Source organism: Pleurodeles waltl, chromosome 9 (genome assembly GCF_031143425.1).
Source record: "Pleurodeles waltl isolate 20211129_DDA chromosome 9, aPleWal1.hap1.20221129, whole genome shotgun sequence".
Taxonomy (NCBI): Eukaryota; Metazoa; Chordata; class Amphibia; order Caudata; family Salamandridae; genus Pleurodeles; species Pleurodeles waltl.
In genome coordinates this window covers 826,918,097-826,937,570 of record NC_090448.1, presented here as the reverse complement: position 1 = coordinate 826,937,570, position 19,474 = coordinate 826,918,097, and positions in this window count along the sequence as shown.

Genomic DNA, 19,474 nt, shown 5'->3' with positions numbered 1-19,474 from the left:
TGACCTGTAGGAAGTAAAAGGTTAAAACACACAACATCAAAATTACATCTCATGAAATCAGTACTATGCTATGACTCTAAGCATCGTCATTCTGAAAACATGAACAACCTTAGAACAGTCTTAAAATGACTAGGCTTTTAAATGACTGAATACCTGTGGGGGAAGCAAGAGAAGTTAGATAAAACTTTCAGATTCAAGTACTTTCTTTAGCATGAGAATCAGGAAACAATCTGAGTAATTTCTGAACCATCATATGAATCTTATTTTAAGAATACATATCAGGAACACACAGCATTACATCTAGAACTCTGGTCTTTTTGTGTTCTCTCAAAACATTGGAAAGTGAATTGCGCACATTGCAGGCTTTTATATAAGTATTAAACACCATGGAAGGATTGTGCACCGTGAACAACACAACGTAGATTCAAGGAATAAATCACGCGACTTGTCAACTCGAATACTACCAAGGAAATGTCTTAGAATGGTAGCGCACAGTAAATAACATTAAATAAGCATGAAGGAAGAATCGCAGGTCTTGCCAATTCGAGTGCCACCATGTAACTGCCAAAAAATAGTAGCGCACTAAGAATAACATGAATTAAACATGAGGAAGGAATCGCACGTCTTGCCGATTCGAATGCCACCATGTAACTGCCAAGGAATGGTAGCGCACAATGAAAATCAAAGGTTAAGTCACTAGGAATGCAATTGCGCGTCTTGCCGATTCGAACGCCACCATGAAACTGCCAAGAAATGGTAGCGTACAATGAATATCATGAATTAACCACAAGGAAAGAATCGCGCGTCTTGCCGATTCGAATGCCACCATGAAACTGCCACAGAAATGGTAGCTTACAATGAATATCAAGAATTACACACAAGGAAAGAATCGCGAGTGTTGCCGATTCGAATGCCACCATGAAACTGCCAAGGAAACGGTAGGGTACAATGAACATCAATAATTACACACAAGGAAAGAATCGCTTGAGTTGCCGATTCGAATGCCACCATGAAATTGCCAAGGAAATGGTATCGTACTATGAACATCAAGGGTTAAACCACTAGGAAACGAATTGCGCGTCTTGCCAATTCGAAGGCCACCATGTAACTGTCAAGGAATGGTAGCGCACAATGAATATCATGAATTATTCACAAGGAAAGAATTGCGCGTCTGGCCGATTCGAATACGAGCATGCAAATGCCATGAAAAGTCCAAAACGCACAATTACACGCGCAAGAGCAAATTGTTTAACATGAAGAATTAGGCCCAAGAATTTAAGCGTCTTCGATTACGGGGTCGGGGGCCCAGCCCAACCTCCGTCTTACTGCCCTGACTAAGGATCACCACTGTAGTATGAAGCGCAGAGGCCTGGAAGGTCAAGGTAGGCCACCGGAACTGGAGCTCAGGGAGTTGCTGCTGCTCTGCACCGGGACCTCTGAACAGTGAGCACGTGGAGCTGGGCTGGCTCCCTTTTATAGAGTCTTGGCCCAGCCCACAACCACATCCAGGCATGCTGCAGGGAAAGCTTCTAGAAGGCCCTGGAAAGGCACCACACCCTGACTCACTATGAAAGCCTGCAGCAATACATTGCAAATGAACAGTATTTATAAGCACCTTAAGAATGAATCTTCTGGATTGAATTCTGCAATGCAAAAGGTTAAACAATAACATATCAGTACAATGCATAAATTACATTATCTTGAGAGTGTTGGGTTTTTGCATTCTTGTCGCCCGTAGAGCGCGCACTGTCCTGGTGTTGACAGTGTATTTGTGTAGTTAATTGTATTTAGATTTGTATTTGTACTGTTGTGAGTCTGTTTGTGGGTAGTATTAGTTGAGCTAGTTTTGGGCTGTCTTTGGGTTAGATAAGTTTCTTTTTTCTACCTCCTTTCCCTGTTCTTCCCTCTTTACTTTTGAATTATTGTTCTGCTGTGATGTCAGGAAGGCCACGGCTGGGGCACATGGGTGAGGAGGAGCTAGGGGCACTTGTGTGGCTAGCGTGCCACTTCCTCCCCCTGATGTTGGGGGCTAGGGGCCATGTGATACAGGGGTATCACACGGAGGCAAGACGGCTCAGGTGGGCAAAGGTGCTGTTCCACCTGAGGCAGATTTTCAACACCCAACGTAATGATCACCAGCTGAAGTATTCGCTGGGCTGACCTGGTGGCCCAAGAACAGGACCTGCTGGACCAACTGGGTGTGGTGATTGGTGGCCCTGTTGGAGAGTACCAAATTGACTAATGTGTACAGTACAATGCTCTGGAGGGACAGTAGCAGATGTTGTGACATGCTGCATGCAATGTTTGTGGACATGTGGAATGGAAGTTGAACAAACTATGAGTGTACGCGAAATGGGATGTATTACATATGGTAATAAATGGTAACAAGCAGTCCACAGTTTTGTGGAACCATGTCAGAACAGTATTCAGGGCCATACGTACCAAGCTCTTCATAACCTCCACTATTATCTTAGGGCCATATTTCTACTTTGTTTGTGCTGCATTTGCGTAATTTCTGGACGCAAAAGTAGCGCACACTTGCTACATTCAAATTTCTTTTGCTAATTTGCGCAGCTGTTGCGTCAACAAATGAAGCAAATGCGACACAAAATAAATTAGACATCTGGGCCTAAGTTCACTGTTTCTGTGTGTTTACGTTAGGACAAATAATCATTCACATGGCCAAACCCAAATGGACCATTATGCTACCAGATTGCATTACCACAAGACAGGGTCATCTCGTGGCATTTCGCAGTAGGCTTTGAAATACCATCATTGAGTTGCAGGTCCCAATTACATTTTTTGCTTGCCCACTATTGTCGGGACTGAGCTATTGCAGTTACCATCTGTGTCACATTGGTGCCAACCCATTTTCGAAAGTGAAAGGGTCAGCATGGGATCCATGCTCTTTTTGAATGCATGGTCACAAAGTATTTTTGAGCATGATGTAGTGCAAGGGACCACTGACTGCTTCCAGAATACTATTTTAGTGAAGAAATGGGTTGTTAAATTACTTTCTGTACACCCCATGCTGAAATATAGCAGCATTTTTACAAATGTAAACTTCTCAGTATCTAGGCAGTCACAGACATGGTGGTCTACTGAGCTCAGCAGGCCAGTACTCCTGTGAGTGCCACCATTACCAAGGTGCTTTCAAATAGAGACCTACCTCATCATGATTGCAGAAGTAGGACATTTGCTACCCCATTTTTCATTTGGGGAACAGTGTCATTTCGGGTGTACTAACTCTGATCACCCAAGTTGCTAATTGTAAGTTGCTGAACCTGGCAATGTGTGATTCACAATACCTGATATAGTTACACATGGCCCAGAGTGACACATTTCAGGTGCAATGACTAAACCTGTGCCCTTGCATTCTGTCAACGATGATCAACTAAGACACTGTCAGCATACATCATTTTGCAGTTTTGAAACAGAAAAGTGGCCAATCCATGTTTAGCGTAACATTGTCATCAATTAACACACAGGATCCCTGCCATCATGTTGTCATAGGGGGCATATACCGCTTAGGGTACACCGCCAATGTGGCATATGTAACCCACATACAACACTAACACACCTATTATGGACCACTGAAAGCACAATAATTCCTGAAAGCAAATCAACCCACATGACCATCACACAGTTACTCATTGTCCCTTGATGTACAAGCCTCAATACCTGAGTCACTGGTATTGCAGTGCACCAGGAATGTGGCATTGCATGTGTTTCCCAATTACAAAAGATGAAATGGAGTACCATCTGGAATGTATTATCCACAAAGTTGAGTAATCATGTTTTGCACCAAATGATTGTTAGGGCCAGTGGATGTGTGCATATGTGTGTTTCTCACTCACTGGAGTGACAGTGTCAATGCATGTTTGCAGTGGTATGTCTGTTGGGGTGTCTACATGCCTGATGTGCAGCTCTATCATATAAAATGTCACACACAGTGATTTGTTGTTCTGAAGTTTATACAGTGAGCAGACATTGAGCACACATCACCCTTCCATGTTTTACAGGTGGACCAGCCGTATCCAGTAAGTGTGAAAATGTTTGGCCTGTGTTGTGTTTGCAGCTGTTGTGTGATTGACTCCTGTGTGTTGGACTCTTTGCAAGATATGATGAGCTGGCACATGATCTGATATGTGACTTGACAGGATGTTGACATAGTATTCCATGGAAGAGTTAAACATTCATTGTCAGAGAGTCATATACTGGGAGTCGAGTGCTGTGCAATAGGCATGGGCAGGTGAATAAGGTGATTTGTAGCCACATGTATTCCAAAAATTTATTTGTAGGTGGCCAGAGTCATAATTTGGTCAGCAAGTTATACCCTAATTCACACAAAACAGTTATGCGTCAGTTTTACACATAAACCTGCGCATCCCTGTTAAGTAATGAACATGTAGGACTGTATGGGTGACTGTCAAACAGCATCTAACCACACATGTTGTACTCCATTTACGTGGCACTTGAGTGATATGTTATAGGCGTGCATGGAGATCAAGGCAAGATGGGTGCTTGCATCAACGTGGTTGATTTAGGAAATGTATCAGTGAGATCTGATGTTGATGGTTGTCCACAAATAGAAACATGAATGTAGATGTGATTGTCCAGTGGTTGGCTCACTCCTAGTTGGCAGGCCTCCTTACGTGTGTCACACTGACTAAATCCATGTACAGCTGAACAAAGCTTCGTGGTTGTCCTTGATGGTTGAAAATATGTATTGCATGCCCATCCCCCCTGAGGCACAGGGTTAGGGGGGGGAAATATATGCAGCTAGGTGTGATGGTCACAGTGTGGATGACAGACATGTAATTCAAGCATTCATGTGTGCCAAACTACAATGCCCCCTTATGATTACCAACTGCATACCATCCTGCCAGTTCCATATACATATCACAGGTCTTTTGTGCCTTGAATTTGATCCAGAATATAGGGATTAGTTGGTCTGGTACATGTTGAGTACTTGCAGCATTTGTTAGGTGACCAATAGCACTACATATATGCACAGATCAGCTAATTAAGTAAACACCTTGTTGTGCATTGCTGTGCTGTTAGATAGTTGTTGGGTAGACTGCATTGGCATGTCATTCCTCAGGGACATTCTATCATCTGTACCGTGATTTGGACTGCATGTGCTATTTGTGAGGAAGTGTTAGATTATCATCTGTACGTGTATCACACAATGATGGCACTAATGTTTCCTGTCTCTATTTTTACAGCTGCCCCCATGAATACACAGGAAATCCGTGAATTTCAGAGGCGGGCAGTGCGGGACAGACACATCCTCAATGTGGAGGCTGGGTACCGCATGACGGCTAGGTGGTATCGTCACGAGAGAGCCACACGTGCATGGAGGGCTTTTAGCCAAGGTGGGCCAACATTGGCCACAACAGCTGCCACCTCACCAACTGCAAGCACAGTGGACACTGGTATGACAGCCACTACAGCTGGACCCTCAACCTCATCAGCACAAGGCCCAACAGCAGCACCATCTGCACCACCACCTCCAACCACGGCACCAGCACCTGCAACATCAAGTGCTACTCAGACCACCACAGCTGGAGTAATGGACATGGCAGCATTGCGCCACCTCCAGCGTGACATGGGATGTATGATGAGGCTCATGGAAAGTATACAGCAGGAGGTGGCCCGCAACAGCAGGAGACTGCGATTAATAAAAAACATACTGAGGAGGGCAAATCTTTGAGTTTATTGTTCCTCACCCCTAATTCCGTCCCCTCCCTCATTATTACTCATACTTAGTGATAGGTTAGAGTAGGCTGTTAGTTTAGTTAGGAAACGTGGGTTGGGGGTGGGGGGAGTTATATTACATGTTGGTTTGTGGGTGGGTGGGTGGGGGTTGATGTTGGGGATTATGTGTATTTAAAAAAAAAAATATATATATATATATATATATACATATATATATATATAATAATTGTTTAGGATTAGTTAGTATGTGTTTAGGTTAGTATATGTTGTCCTACACATGTCCCGTCGTATAAGTGGGGTGGGGGGTTGTTGTTTAGAGTGTTTAGTTACATGTGGTAAGTAAGTTTAGCTAGGGCAGTTGTAGTTAGGGCCAGTTGTGGGTAATGTATAGTTAGGATAGGTTAGGTTAGTTTAGGTGTTTGACATAGTTTTCTTTCATACATATATAATAAAGTTTTATGTACTCCTTTACAGTATGTGTCAGATGGTTGGGGATCAGGGCCTTTGCATGAGTGTACAGTGTCAAATTTGTGTTTGCCTGTGTGTTCCATCCCATTCTTGACATGGTAATTCCCACTTCCAAATGATCTGTCACACTGGCAGCTATAACAAAACTACTTCTCTATGCATCTGCCATCTATTGAACCCACCACTCACGGTAACTATCGTCCCCAATGTATTGTAAATGTTGGTGTGATTTTAAAGCTGTCATCGTTTGAGTCCTGTGTTGAATCTTGGACACTGTGGGACCTCTGCCTGCAGCCTGATGTTCATGTGAACTCTGATAAACTGAGTGTTGTCATGATCTTATGAAGTTCATTATACATGAATCACACCTATGATTTATTACATTGTACTCCCAGGTGACGTTATTGTCCAAACACTCGTACACATTCATTCCTGCTGTATGGTGTGGGATTAAAGCTTAGAGTCATATGTCACATACACAATGATTGTCTTGTAGGGGATGTGAGCAGCATTGAGTTCATTGTGTAGATACATTGGGCCTGACATATACATTTCTACACAGCATTATACTGTTTGTGATGCTTTATCTTCAGAAATAAACCAAAGGCAGCACAGATGATGATAAAATTCAGACCCTTGTGTACAGATATCAGCCCACATTCTTTCTACACTATTAGATTGACATTCTGTGGCCATTGACATGTTACATGCATCACAAATCTCCGGCGCAGTTGATGTGTAATATTATACAGAGACAAAGTGGTTGTGTAGGTGCTGTAGTGCAATATTTACATAGTCCAGGATTGTAAGTCCATTAGTGTGACGCATTCTATTGTGACGCAACACAAGTGCAAAGTTAAGGGACATGTCATTGGACATGCTGTGATGGAGTGTCATTCAGTGCAGAGGAACATGAATTGCCAATAAGGTAGTGAGAGACAATTGCAGTCCATAGTGGTAAGGTAAATAGTGTGTTGGAGAACAGTGCATGTTACCAGCTGTAGCAAGACTGGCATGTTATCAAGCACAGGACATAGGAAAATCACTTCCCATGTGGCATGGACTGGTGCTACTGGGTACTCCTACGGGTGAAGGTGATCTGTTCCATATCTTCATCTTCTGATGTGTGTGTAGTCTCCTCTGCCCTTGGTGGTGGTGAGTTTGAGGGGGCAACACACACTTCAGTGTTAGAAGAAGTGGACTCTGAATTCCCAGTAGCTGCCAACAGTGGGGCTATTAAGGGCATACCTGCAGCATGGAGGAGCTGCTGGTTATTGAGTATAGCAGCTACATCTCTGTGATAGGCAGCCAGGTCGGCTCTGAGAGGGTCATGATTGTAGTCATGCATGCAGTGAAATATTTGGGATGCCAGATATTTTGGCAACTCCCTAACTGTTGTGGTGAAGTCCCTGACACACTGTTGTAGTCCTTGCAGTAGGGATTGTTGGACTTGCATGGCTGCTGACTGTTCTGTGGATGTCATCATGCACATGCGCATTCCCTCAAGGCTGGCTGCCATATTTTGCATCCCCACCCGTACTTCCTTGGCCAGCTCCCACTGTACTCCCACTACTGTCCTCTCAAAGGTGGTCCCAGTGTCATCAGAGTCCTCAGCTGTGTTTGAGCTGGCAGGTCGTACTATTGGGGTGGTGGGTGGGTCCTCTGTGATTACTGCTACATCTGTGCTCCTCCTTGCTATCTGAAGGTGGGGTGTGGAGGGTTCCCATGACATCTTGGAGGGTTTCCTGGCTAATGGTTGTCAGCTCGTCATCCATGTCATCAGGGTAGTCCGGGACAGGCATATCCACAGGAGTGCCATCGTCCTCTGCAATGAGATATTGTACAATTAGTGTGTCTGTGTTGTGGTAGTTGTAATGTGACGTCACTGACTTCCTATTAGTGGAACATTGTAATCTTGATTCCTGTTCATTGTTCCTGTCATTAATATTAGCATTCTCACAGGCCTATGCCCCACCTGCATGTCACATGTTGTGTGGGCAGTTTGGGGAATTATCTGCGTCACATCCTCTAGGTGTAGGTTCTGTCCAAATTGTGTCTTGCCACCTTCTTGTCCTACGTACCCCTCCCTCTGCTTCCATTAGTATGGTGAGGCCTTGTAATGCCTGTGGGTGTTCTGATGCCATCGGCACCACACATAACAATATGGTACTGACACAGTCTATGATATTGCACATACACCTACACGTTGCTGAGACCTAGCACATACCATGTATTGCATTGGCATGACACAATACAGGTGTCCGCCTTGGTAGTGTGTCATGTTAATGTTTGCCAATGTGTGCTACATTGGATTGCATGGATGGGCTTGGAAGTGCTCCATTTCCTCTTATGACTGTGCGGGTGTGGGTTTCACTAGCTAGACACATATGTCCTCCCCCTCAATGCTGTTGTCTTAGCAGTATGACAGTTGAGATGTTGCAAGGTGGCATTGCAGCTATTGTAACACAAGCACGGGTAGACCCTGGAATGGGCAACATGGGTATGACATTACTGCAGTGTACTTCATAATGTAAGTAACAATACATGATGTTTATTGCGCCTATAGAGATGAGCATTTGACAAGATTTACACTTTGTTACGAATTGAAGGGGATTGATTATGTTGTCAACCTGAACCCTCTATTTTGGGTGTGTTTGTTCCATGGGCACCTAACTGCCATTTCCTAATTGACCAGCACACACAGCACAGGTGGTAGTGGAAACTGTTGTCAATGGTAAATGCTGGTTGAGGAAATGGCCTGAGACTGGGCATTGTGCCCTAGTTCACGTTCTGACAATAGCAGCTGTCCTGTGACCGCAGCCCAGTTGTACGTTCTACCCTACCCTCCTGGACTGGCTTTGCCTTTCCAACAGCCTTGGCATGGTGGAGTACCCCCATGCAAAGGTTGTTGGTGTTGTGTTGTGCTCTGCCCATGGATTCCCCTGCACATCCCATGCACCCGTGCCGTGCCCCTTTGCCCTTTCTACTGCCTGAGTTCCATGGCTGAAATGCATTGTGTAGTAATTATGTACCTCCCCCTGCTTGCAGTTAACATTTAGGCTTTTTTGTCCCCAATGCAACTTACCGTGCAACATGGTAGTCTGCGCTGTCCTGTCCTGAGATTCCTGTGATGATCTCCTCTGGGATGACGGCTGCCACCATCTCCTCCATCTCGTCCAGGGACTCCTCTGGTGCTGGACTCTCACCTCCAGTCTGCAGTGCTGCCTTCCTGTTCCTTGCCATTTTTTCCTTTGTCTTGCACTTGCAGTCATGCCAGCGTTTCTTGCACTCTGTGATAGTTCTCCTGACCTCTGCTTCACTGTTTATCTTGTCGACAATTTGTTGCCAAATTGTCTCTCTCCTCCCAATTGGCAATTTTGAAGTGATGAAAAATTGATGCTGGTGCTCCGTCACCTCTATGACCAGTATATCATGCTCCTCTGCACTGAAACTACACTTCCTTTTCTTCTTGGGTCTTGTCTGTGTCCTCCTGGCTGGTTACTGGTAGACTGGGGTCTCCGTCGGGTCTCTCCTGGCTTCTGGGATCCATTTTGGGGCTCCTTAGCACTGTTTGCTAAGTTTGCACCGCTTTTTGACGCTAATGCAGTGGAAAATGGCGCATATCCGGTTTGCGATGTCACAAACCAGATTAGAGTCATTTTCGCTGTGTTAACATGCTTTTGCTTTACGACGCGGCGCAGTGGTTAGAGTAAATAAAATTACTCTAACGCATGCTTTGCGCCACTGTGCATCAAAGTATAAATTTGATCTGCGGGTGGTGCTAAGAAATGGCACTAGCCTGCGTTAAGTTTTTTGATGCAACACTGCATTCGTGCAGTTTTGCGTAAAAAAGTACAAATATGGCCCTGAGTTTTTTTTAAGTTGCCCTTTCTGCAGGGTAATGTTCTACATGTCCTTACAGTGAAAAGACCTTAAACATTATTTCCACTGAAGCAAGGTTGGCTGTTCCATACATATGAATGTATCTGGATACAATATTAAGACCCTAATGAAAAACTAGTCCATTTAAGGAATTGGAAATTGCGATAAATAATGATTCATAATTTGCTCTTCCTTAAATGGAGTGTACAATAATGGATTTGTTTGAAGTGGTTGCAATTTGTGCACCGACTTTGAACAAATCCATTGGTTTTTAAGACCTGCCCTATGTATTAATCGCTTGGTTCTTAAAAAACTGATTCGTGGTGGGTTAATGTGCATGAGGTAGTTCTTAAATTGAGACCATCGTAATTGACTACAATGGCAGGCATGGTGGCCGGCTAAGGGCAACAGACTACCACATCTGTAGCTGCTTTTAAATAAAGCAACCATTTTTTAAATGCATCCTGTTCACCTTAAAGAAAAATTTGATACATAAAAAAAATAAAAATAAAAATACCCAAAACATTTTTACGAACAGGCAGTGGTCTCATGGACAAATAACGAAAATGCAGTGCTAACTGTTCATAAATCAGGTCCAGAGAACAATGTAAGCCCTGTCACATGTATGTTGAACACCTTCACATAACAAACTGCAGTGAGGCACCAGCAACCATCATACACTGAGAAAACAAACTTCTGTGTGGCAGATGCCAACATACACATTTATACAGACACATGCCTGAGTACAGTGAACCATCACCTACTTACCCGTGGCCTGGAACACTGAGGAGTACTGGTTTGTTGCAAAGAAAGTACACACACACTACAACAACAAACAGTATATGATTGTTAAGTTTACAAAGCCATATGTGTTTTTTTTTTTCAGAGCAAGTGGTGCGAGGATTCTACCCAGTTTGTTCCTAGCTCGCTGATCCAATAGGCAAGGCACATCAGTACAAAACACCTACCTTGTCAACACAAATAATCTCTCCTCCACTGTGTAACACATGTCTCATACCTAATAGTTAGGTTAGGAGTCAGAAACTCACTCAATCACTTGGCAATGGGACAGGCAGAACTATGCCCTGTACTCATTCCCTTGTGACTGCTCTGCTGCCCTCAAATGCCCATCAAGCTCTTGATAGGCCCCCAACGGGATGTGGGCCATTAGGGGTGTCATGGTCCAATGGGCACCCCACCCACATTGAGAGGACAGCCCCAGCTGGGCCTCTGCGTTCTTCCGGGCCCAGTGTCTCAGGCCCTCCTACCTCGTTCTGGAGTGGGCGCTCTGCTGGCTGTGGACTCCAGGATCCGTTCCTTCTTGGCGATGGCTCTCCATATCCCTTTCTTTTGATGGGCGCTCACCTGCATGGATGCATAAGACAAATCAAGAGATCATGATCACAAATATCATCACAAAAGGTTCAGTCACATACACGCCTGTTACATCAAGCTATAACCTTTCCATATTGTCAATACTCCCCAATTGTGACATATATGTATACATATAGTCAATATGTCCAGAGACATGACTCAGGACATACATGTCCCAATCTGCAGACCAACGGACCTCCCTGCTCAGGCCCTATAATGACTAGACAGGCTTCCTAAAATCTTGTGGCATGTGCCCTAGCAACCTGATTGAGATGTGAGCCACTATGAGACACATTGCACATATGTGGCTTCTGCAAGGTAGACTCCCTAGGCATGAATGGACCCACACATTCACACTCTGTGAAGATGACTCTGCATACAGTCTCTACAGGCTACTGAGTACAAACTCCAACATCACACTTGGGTAACAGTGAAAGGACTGGCATAGTGGGCACAGAAAGTGTCTACCCTGTCCAGGTGTGGACATCTGCAATAATCAATGCAGATTCATGCTACTTCAGGAGGTTGGGTTCTGTGGTATCTACCTGTACCACAGAACATGCTTTTGGACCATCCTACAGAGATGTCATCCAAAAAATCAAAGGCATACATTGACCAGTTTCTGCTATGTGGCCAAGCTGCTGAGTCACATATCATGGTCTCTCAGGAACCAACACTGTCTGCACTGTGGAACTGACATTTATGTAATATGCCTGCACTGGACAACTATGATCTGTATGAAGGTGACAACAGGGCTGTGGGAGTAAAGGACCTGTCAGGAGTCAGACCCATACATTGACAATGATGCCAAGTGCACATCTATCACAGATTAGTAAGCCTCCTCTTCATTCATTCCTAATCGAGGCAGCCTTTTATAACATAGATTCTTATCTGCCACTTGACAGGATCTGCTGGTGTACAGGGAGTGGGCACAGTGCCTAGTTGCATAGCCACAGACACTCCAACCCAGCCTAGACTATGATCCATACTGGGAGATACATGTGGCAGGCCCTGATCTCTGCAAGCTGAGCAGATAGAACCTACATGGCACTCCATTCCCATCACCTCCATGCTTAACAATGCATCATGTTGCCACCAGCAAATTGGCATGTGGTGTGTGTGGCATTCTGGAGGGCAGGGAGAGGAATGACATGCCTTACAAACACCAGTCTAGCAAGGGAAGATGTGCAAAGATATCTCTGTGGCAACATACACATAGCTCACATTACTCACAACTGACACATACAAGATGCATACTGATGCACATACATGTAGTCTCACATATGTAGCACTCATGAGGAAAGAGATGTCAGTGGATGACTGTAATGTCACCTCACCTAGTTATGTGCATTCAACACAAGGTGGATCATGGAACACAATGAACACACACCACAATGTGAATGAACTCAAGATGTGGAACTGGACACCAATACATGCACATTAACTCTCCCATTGATGCTACGCAGATTACACATACAGGAACATGAGTATTCAATCTGCCACACATGGGCACATTCTAGCCTGTGAGGAGGGAAAGGATGATGAAGTACAGAGAACACTGTGCATACCTGTTCCTCTGGTGCACCTTAGAGCTGTTCATACAGGGGTAGGGCCTTATTCACCAGCCTCTCTAACTCCTCTGGTGAGAATTCAGAGGCCCTATCACCTGCTAGATGTGGCATTATTGCTCCCAGAGATGGTGCGCTGCAGCTCAGTAGTGGAGGTCTTGCTGGCAGCAGTGTCAGGAGTCAAGTGAGCTTTTTGCAGAACATAACCAACACATCCACCATGTACACAGTCGTCACCGCCGGCAGACACAGCTGTTGGCCCGTGATCGCCACTTGAAATGACGTTAGCCTATGACTGTGTCTGCTGTGCAACTGCCCACCGCCATGGCAACTTCTGCCAGTGGTCTCGGTGATTCCAAATGTCCAGTGGGGTAGGTCATGCTGGTGCCATTTTAGTGGCATGAAATGTGGGATTGGGTTATTAACACTGTGTCACAACTCAGAAAATGTTGTTTTTTGTACAAAAACCTGCTCATATTGCCTTGTCATGTAGGGCCTACTACTCAAACACCATTGTTGTATATTGTAGTTCACAGATGGCAATTCACAGTGGGCACAGCGTACCCACATCAAAGTCCATTTTTGTGCTTGGGAAACCCAGTCACATTCTAAGGGACACTGGTGATGCACATTTTAGATTTAGGTTCAGTTACATATTATGTACACATGTGTGGTAAACCAAGGGGCTAACATTTGAACCTTGTGTCATTAACAGCTGTGATGTGTACTGTTTGCCATGCCCATCACTCATAAATTGTCTTACTACATGTTAACCTTCACATGCACCATGTATGTTGCTGTGGACACAATGACTAATGTCAAGGGAGAGGGAGGATGCGACAAACACCGGTCTTCCATCCACTGCCAGACCTTCAGGCCATGGAAGAAAAACATATTATAGTCCTGTACTGTCTGAATCAGCAAACAATAGTGAATCTATGTTGTCATTTGGCGCCAGATCTGATGCCAGCTATTAGTAATTCAAACAACATACCACCCATTGTACTAGTCATGTCGGTGTTGCACTTCCTTGCCACAGGGTCCTTCCAACATACAGTGGCCCAAACTGGTGGTATGTCCTAACCTATTTTCAGTCTGGTGTTGAAGGATGTTCTCTCAGCAATGTTGAAACACCTGGACAGCTACATCCAGTTTTGCTGACATGGGGATTTAGCCCATGGGAAGGCTGAGTTTTATGGTTTTGCAGAGGACCAAAACGGTGAGCCTGTTAAATAGATGGAGGAGATGTAGAAGGCAGATATAACTTTGAAGGTATCGCTGTTAGCAGAATTGCAATCATATTGGAACCTTCTGAACCTCTTGGAATACCAGAAAAAGAGAGATTATTCCTCCTATTAGTATTTTCCAAGTTTTCTGTGAGTTGTTATACTAAAGATTTTAAGTAAAGTATTGTAATGTAGTGTAATTACATTTTTGTAATGATTTGTACCCCTGAAAAGGCACTAAACCAAACAATTGAATATAAAAAACACTATGTTATGGGTGGCTTGGGAGCAAAACATGAGGTGGAATCTGTGAGTTCTTATACTAAAGATTTTAGATTAAGTATTGTAATGTTGTGTAATTACGTTTTTATAATGGTTTGTACCCCTGAAAAGGCACTAAACTAATATGGTGTAACTATATCTTTAACCATTGGAGAACAGTCAGGAGTGGAGTCTACAAGGTCGCTCGCTCTTCGTTCAGAGGTTGAGATGTGCTGGTCATGCAAGGATAATTTTTCCTCAATACGTTGTAGTGAAGCATTAGTGTCAACCATAAATGGTTTCAAGACTCTTAGGGACCACATGTACATACGTTAGAAATTGAAAGTTCCTAATTGTGATCCCATGTGAATTGCAATTAGGAAATCATAATACGAACCTCTATTGAGCTTCATTTGCGATTCCAAGTTGGTCGCAAATAGACCAACCTCATTAATATTCATGATATAAGACTCCTTTTGCAACCCACTGTGAATTGCAAAACTCAGAGGGATGGTGGCCTGCTGGGGTCAGCAGACCATCATGTCTGTAATTGCTTTTCAGTAAAGCAATCTTTTTTTTTTTACATGCAGTGTTTTCCTTAGAGGAAAACAGGATGCATTTAAAAAAAAGAGTTTTTATTTTTATTTTTTAAGAGTAGGCAGTGGTCCGTTGAACCACTGCCTGCTCTTAAAAGATACTTACACAGACATTCGCATAGGGGAGAGGGTCCCTTGAGTACACGTTCAGATTTGCAAATGGATAACCACCGATTTGAAATTGATAGTAACCTGCAAATGTTTTACAACCACATTTTCATCGCAAAACATTCAAACATACCACTGTGATTCTGTATTAGGAAGAGACCGCTTTCTAAATTTTTTTTTTTAAAGATATTTTTATTAAGTTTTCATTACAGATCCATATGTCATACTTTTATAATTACTTCAGCAGGAATTGGTTGATCTGGTAAAGGTTCCACATTCAAAAAACTAAACAACACAAAATGTACACATGTTAGGTCCGGTTATAACATCCAATATATTTGTCTGCTGTGTCTGGCTGATAGAACTTATATTTTAACGTTGAGGAGCCCCTCCTATAGTTACTTGAGAACTCTATTCCCTGCTGAACTCTGCTTATTATGAGGGCTAGGAGCGCCGTTTTGTAAGTTTATTGGTCGTGGGTTGTGGGCTAGCGAGAGCGTGGTCGGGTGCAGGGGGGTAGGGATACTTGTTACTAGTTAGTGTGTTGCGCCATAGGCAGTAGCGTAGTTGTATTATGAATAGGCAGATACTGTCTGAGTGTGTTGTAATTACTACATTCCCTTGTTCATGGTGGCTTCTCATCGTTTTTGGCCTCTAGTCTGGCTACTAGCGTTTCCCAGGCTTCACATCCTGTGTTGTTGACCGTCTCGTGCTAGTTTCCTTAGTACTTGCACCCATATTTATACTTTTTGATGCAAAACTGCGCCAGCGCAGTTTTGAGTCAATAATATTACCGCCGGCTAACGCCATTTTGGTGCACCGTGTGGGGGTCATATTTATACTTTGATGCACGGCGGATCAAACAACAGATGGGAGTCATTATTTTTGACGCACACCGCGGCGTCAAGTCGTAAAGGAAAACGACGTTAACGCAGCGGAAATGACTGTGGTTCTATTTACGACACCGCAAATCGGATATGCGCCATTTTTGTTTACGCAATAGCGTCCAAAAACACAGCGAACACAGCCATTTCACCAGAGGAGAGCCAAAATGGATCCCAGACGCCACTACAGACCCCAGGAAGATGACAGCAGACCAGGAACCAGCCAGGAGGACCCACACAAGAACCAGGACACTTTTAAGAAGAAAAGAAAGTGTCGCTTTAGTGCAGAGGAGCAGGAAATCCTGGTTAAAGAGGTGACGGAACACCAGCACAAACTGTTTGTCACATCAAAGTTGCCAATCAGTAGGAGAGAGGCTATATGGCAACAAATTGTCGACAAGATTAACAGTGTGGCTGAAGTACGCAGAACTGTCATCGAGTGCAAGAAACGCTGGCGTGACTGCAAACGCAGGACCAAGGAAAAGATGGGCAGGAACAGGAAGGCAGCACTGCAGACTGGAGGTGGGAGTCCAGCACACCAGGAGGCCCTGGACCACATGGAGGAGATGGTCGCAGCCGTTATCCCTGAGGAGACCGTCACAGGGATTCAAGGACAGGACAGCGCAGACTACCAGGAGACAACGCACATGCAGGGTAAGTCGCATGGGGAATTAAAATGCAATAATGTCATCTACAACCAGGGGGGGGATACCGACCACAAAATGCATGGAAGTCAACATATACATGGAGTGGCATGGGTAAAGGGGCATGGCATTGGGGCATGGCCTGCACAGACAGAAGCTGGGGCACACCATTACATTACACCAACAACAGTCCCATGGGGGCATGCTGTCATGCCAACGATGGAGCAAAGGGAAAGCCACGACAGGAGGGAAGGCCACTACGTCAAACTTACATTCTGGCACTCGGCATTCAACATACCTCCTACATTAACTAGGGCCCTATTAGCAATCCTCTAGCCAAACCGACAACTGCAATGTAACTGCCACAACAGTTGCCAGTACCACCTCTGCTCTGTGTGCAGCTCAAGTAGCCAATGGCAGTAACCTCCCCATGGATCATACACACCTAAATTAGGGGGTGAGGATGACATCTGCAACAATCCCCAGAAACAAGACAAAGGCCCCAGTACACTCAAATGTCAATGCCCATAGTTGTCACAAACATCAGCCAAAGTAAACAACAATAGGAGCGACACAGCACTAAGGACACACCCATGCTGCAAATGTCAGGGTCCATCCTGTGCCTGGGTAACAAGGCTACATCCCAAATGTCATACTGCTCAGACAACAGCATTGAGGAGGGGACACATGTAACTGGTCACTGAAATACACCTGCACAGTCAGAGGAGGAAATAGGACACTGATACGACTATCAGGGCAATCCAATGTAACACACATTACCCAACATCAGCAGGACCCATTAACAATGTCAACATCCATATCAGATCATAACATTGCCATGCATAGGATATGCCACATGTCAATTACATTTAAGTCGATGGGAACAATCAGGGATTGAGGCAGGTCCAGATTGTTAAGTGTGCTGCCAGGGCCATCAGAACACCCACAGCCAGTGAAAGGTCTCACCATGAGAATGGATGTACACGGCGGATCGAGTAGGAAAAGAAGGTGGCAATTCTCTATTTGGCTAAAATCAACACCTAGAGGCGATGAGGCTGACAAGTCTAATAACTCAATAACATACATGTGACACACAGGTGGGCCATAGGCCTGAAACAATGCCCATCTGAAGGACTGCAGATATTAACACAAAACAAGATCACAAAGTGAATTCATCAAAAGGCAGGCATGTCACATCAAAATTGCCACAACACAGACACACTAATTGTACCCTGTTTCATTGCAGAGGAAGATGGATCTCCTGCCGATATGCCTGTCTCAGATTTCCCTGATGACATGGATGACAAGCTGATAAATATTCCCCAGGAGACTATCCAAAAGGTCCTTGAAACCCTCCAGACCCCACCTTCTGTCTCAAGGAGGAGCACAGAAAAAGCAGCCATCGCAGAGGATCCACCCACCACCCCAATTGTAAGACCTGCCAGCTCCAATACAGCTGAGGACTCAGACGACACTGGCACCAGCTTTGAGAGAACTGTAGTTGGAGTACAGCGGGAGCTGGCCAAGGAGGTGCGGGTGGGGATGCAAAATATGGCAGCCAGCCTTGAGGGGGTGTGTTCGTGCATGATGTCATTTGCAGATCAGGCAGCAGCTATGCAAGCCCTAACATCTATCTTGCAGGAACTGCTGAAAACCCAGAAGGAAATCAGCACAGCTGTAATACAGTTGACCCAACACCTACAACAGCAATCCTGTCAACGCGTGCACGAATGCAACATTGAACCCCTCAGGGCTGACCTGGCTGCCTACCATCGTGATGTGGCTGCTATTCTCAAGAACCAGCAGGCCCTCCTTGCAGCAGTACTGTCTTAAGACCTTCACAGGGAGCAGCGACCAGGATGTCTGACTCCACGTCTTCTAACACTGAGGTGTGTGTTGTCCCTTCACAACCAACAACAACAAGGACAAAGCAGGCAAGACACACATCAGAAGAAGAAGACATGGAACAGATCACATTCACAAGGAAAAGTACCCGGAAGCACTAGTCCCTGCCACATGGCCAACTATTACCAAAGTCCTGCGTTTTGAAACATGACAGTCTTACAACTATACTCAAGCACTGTTCTGCTAACCACTGTATATCTTGTCACCCAGCCCAGTTATTGTCTCTCTCCTACTCATTGGCTAAGTCTGTCCCTCTGCACTGTCTGAAAACAGCAACCCCAGCATGACAAAAGCATTTAGGTAAACCCTTGTGTTGGATCACAATGGAAGATATCACTATAATGGACTCACAATCATGGACAATGTACATATAGCACTACAGCACTTTTCAATAAATAGCACTTACACAACAAATCTGTCTCTGGGTAATGTGACATATCAACTGTGCAGTAGATAACTGAAATGTGCCTACTGTCAAATAACGTATGTTGTCAATACAACTGTCCAGATATTATGTAGTTAGAGAAATCTGCACAGTGACCATGATTGCATCATACTCTGCCCATCCTGAGGGAATAATCTGATGAAGTGAGAAACCACACACCACCATGCTGTGTAGGACAGAAGAATGCTTCCTCAGGGGATAAGTAAATCATCAAATAGTGCCCGCTAAATGTTGTCAACATGCAGAAATAACACAATAAACATGCCACACTAATCTAAGTAAATACAAAAAAAAACTGCACAAATGAAGGTGTCTGAGTTAACATACAAATAGGTAATCATGCCGAACTGTGTCACAAATGATGTATGAGGGTCATGAAGACAAGAATACAA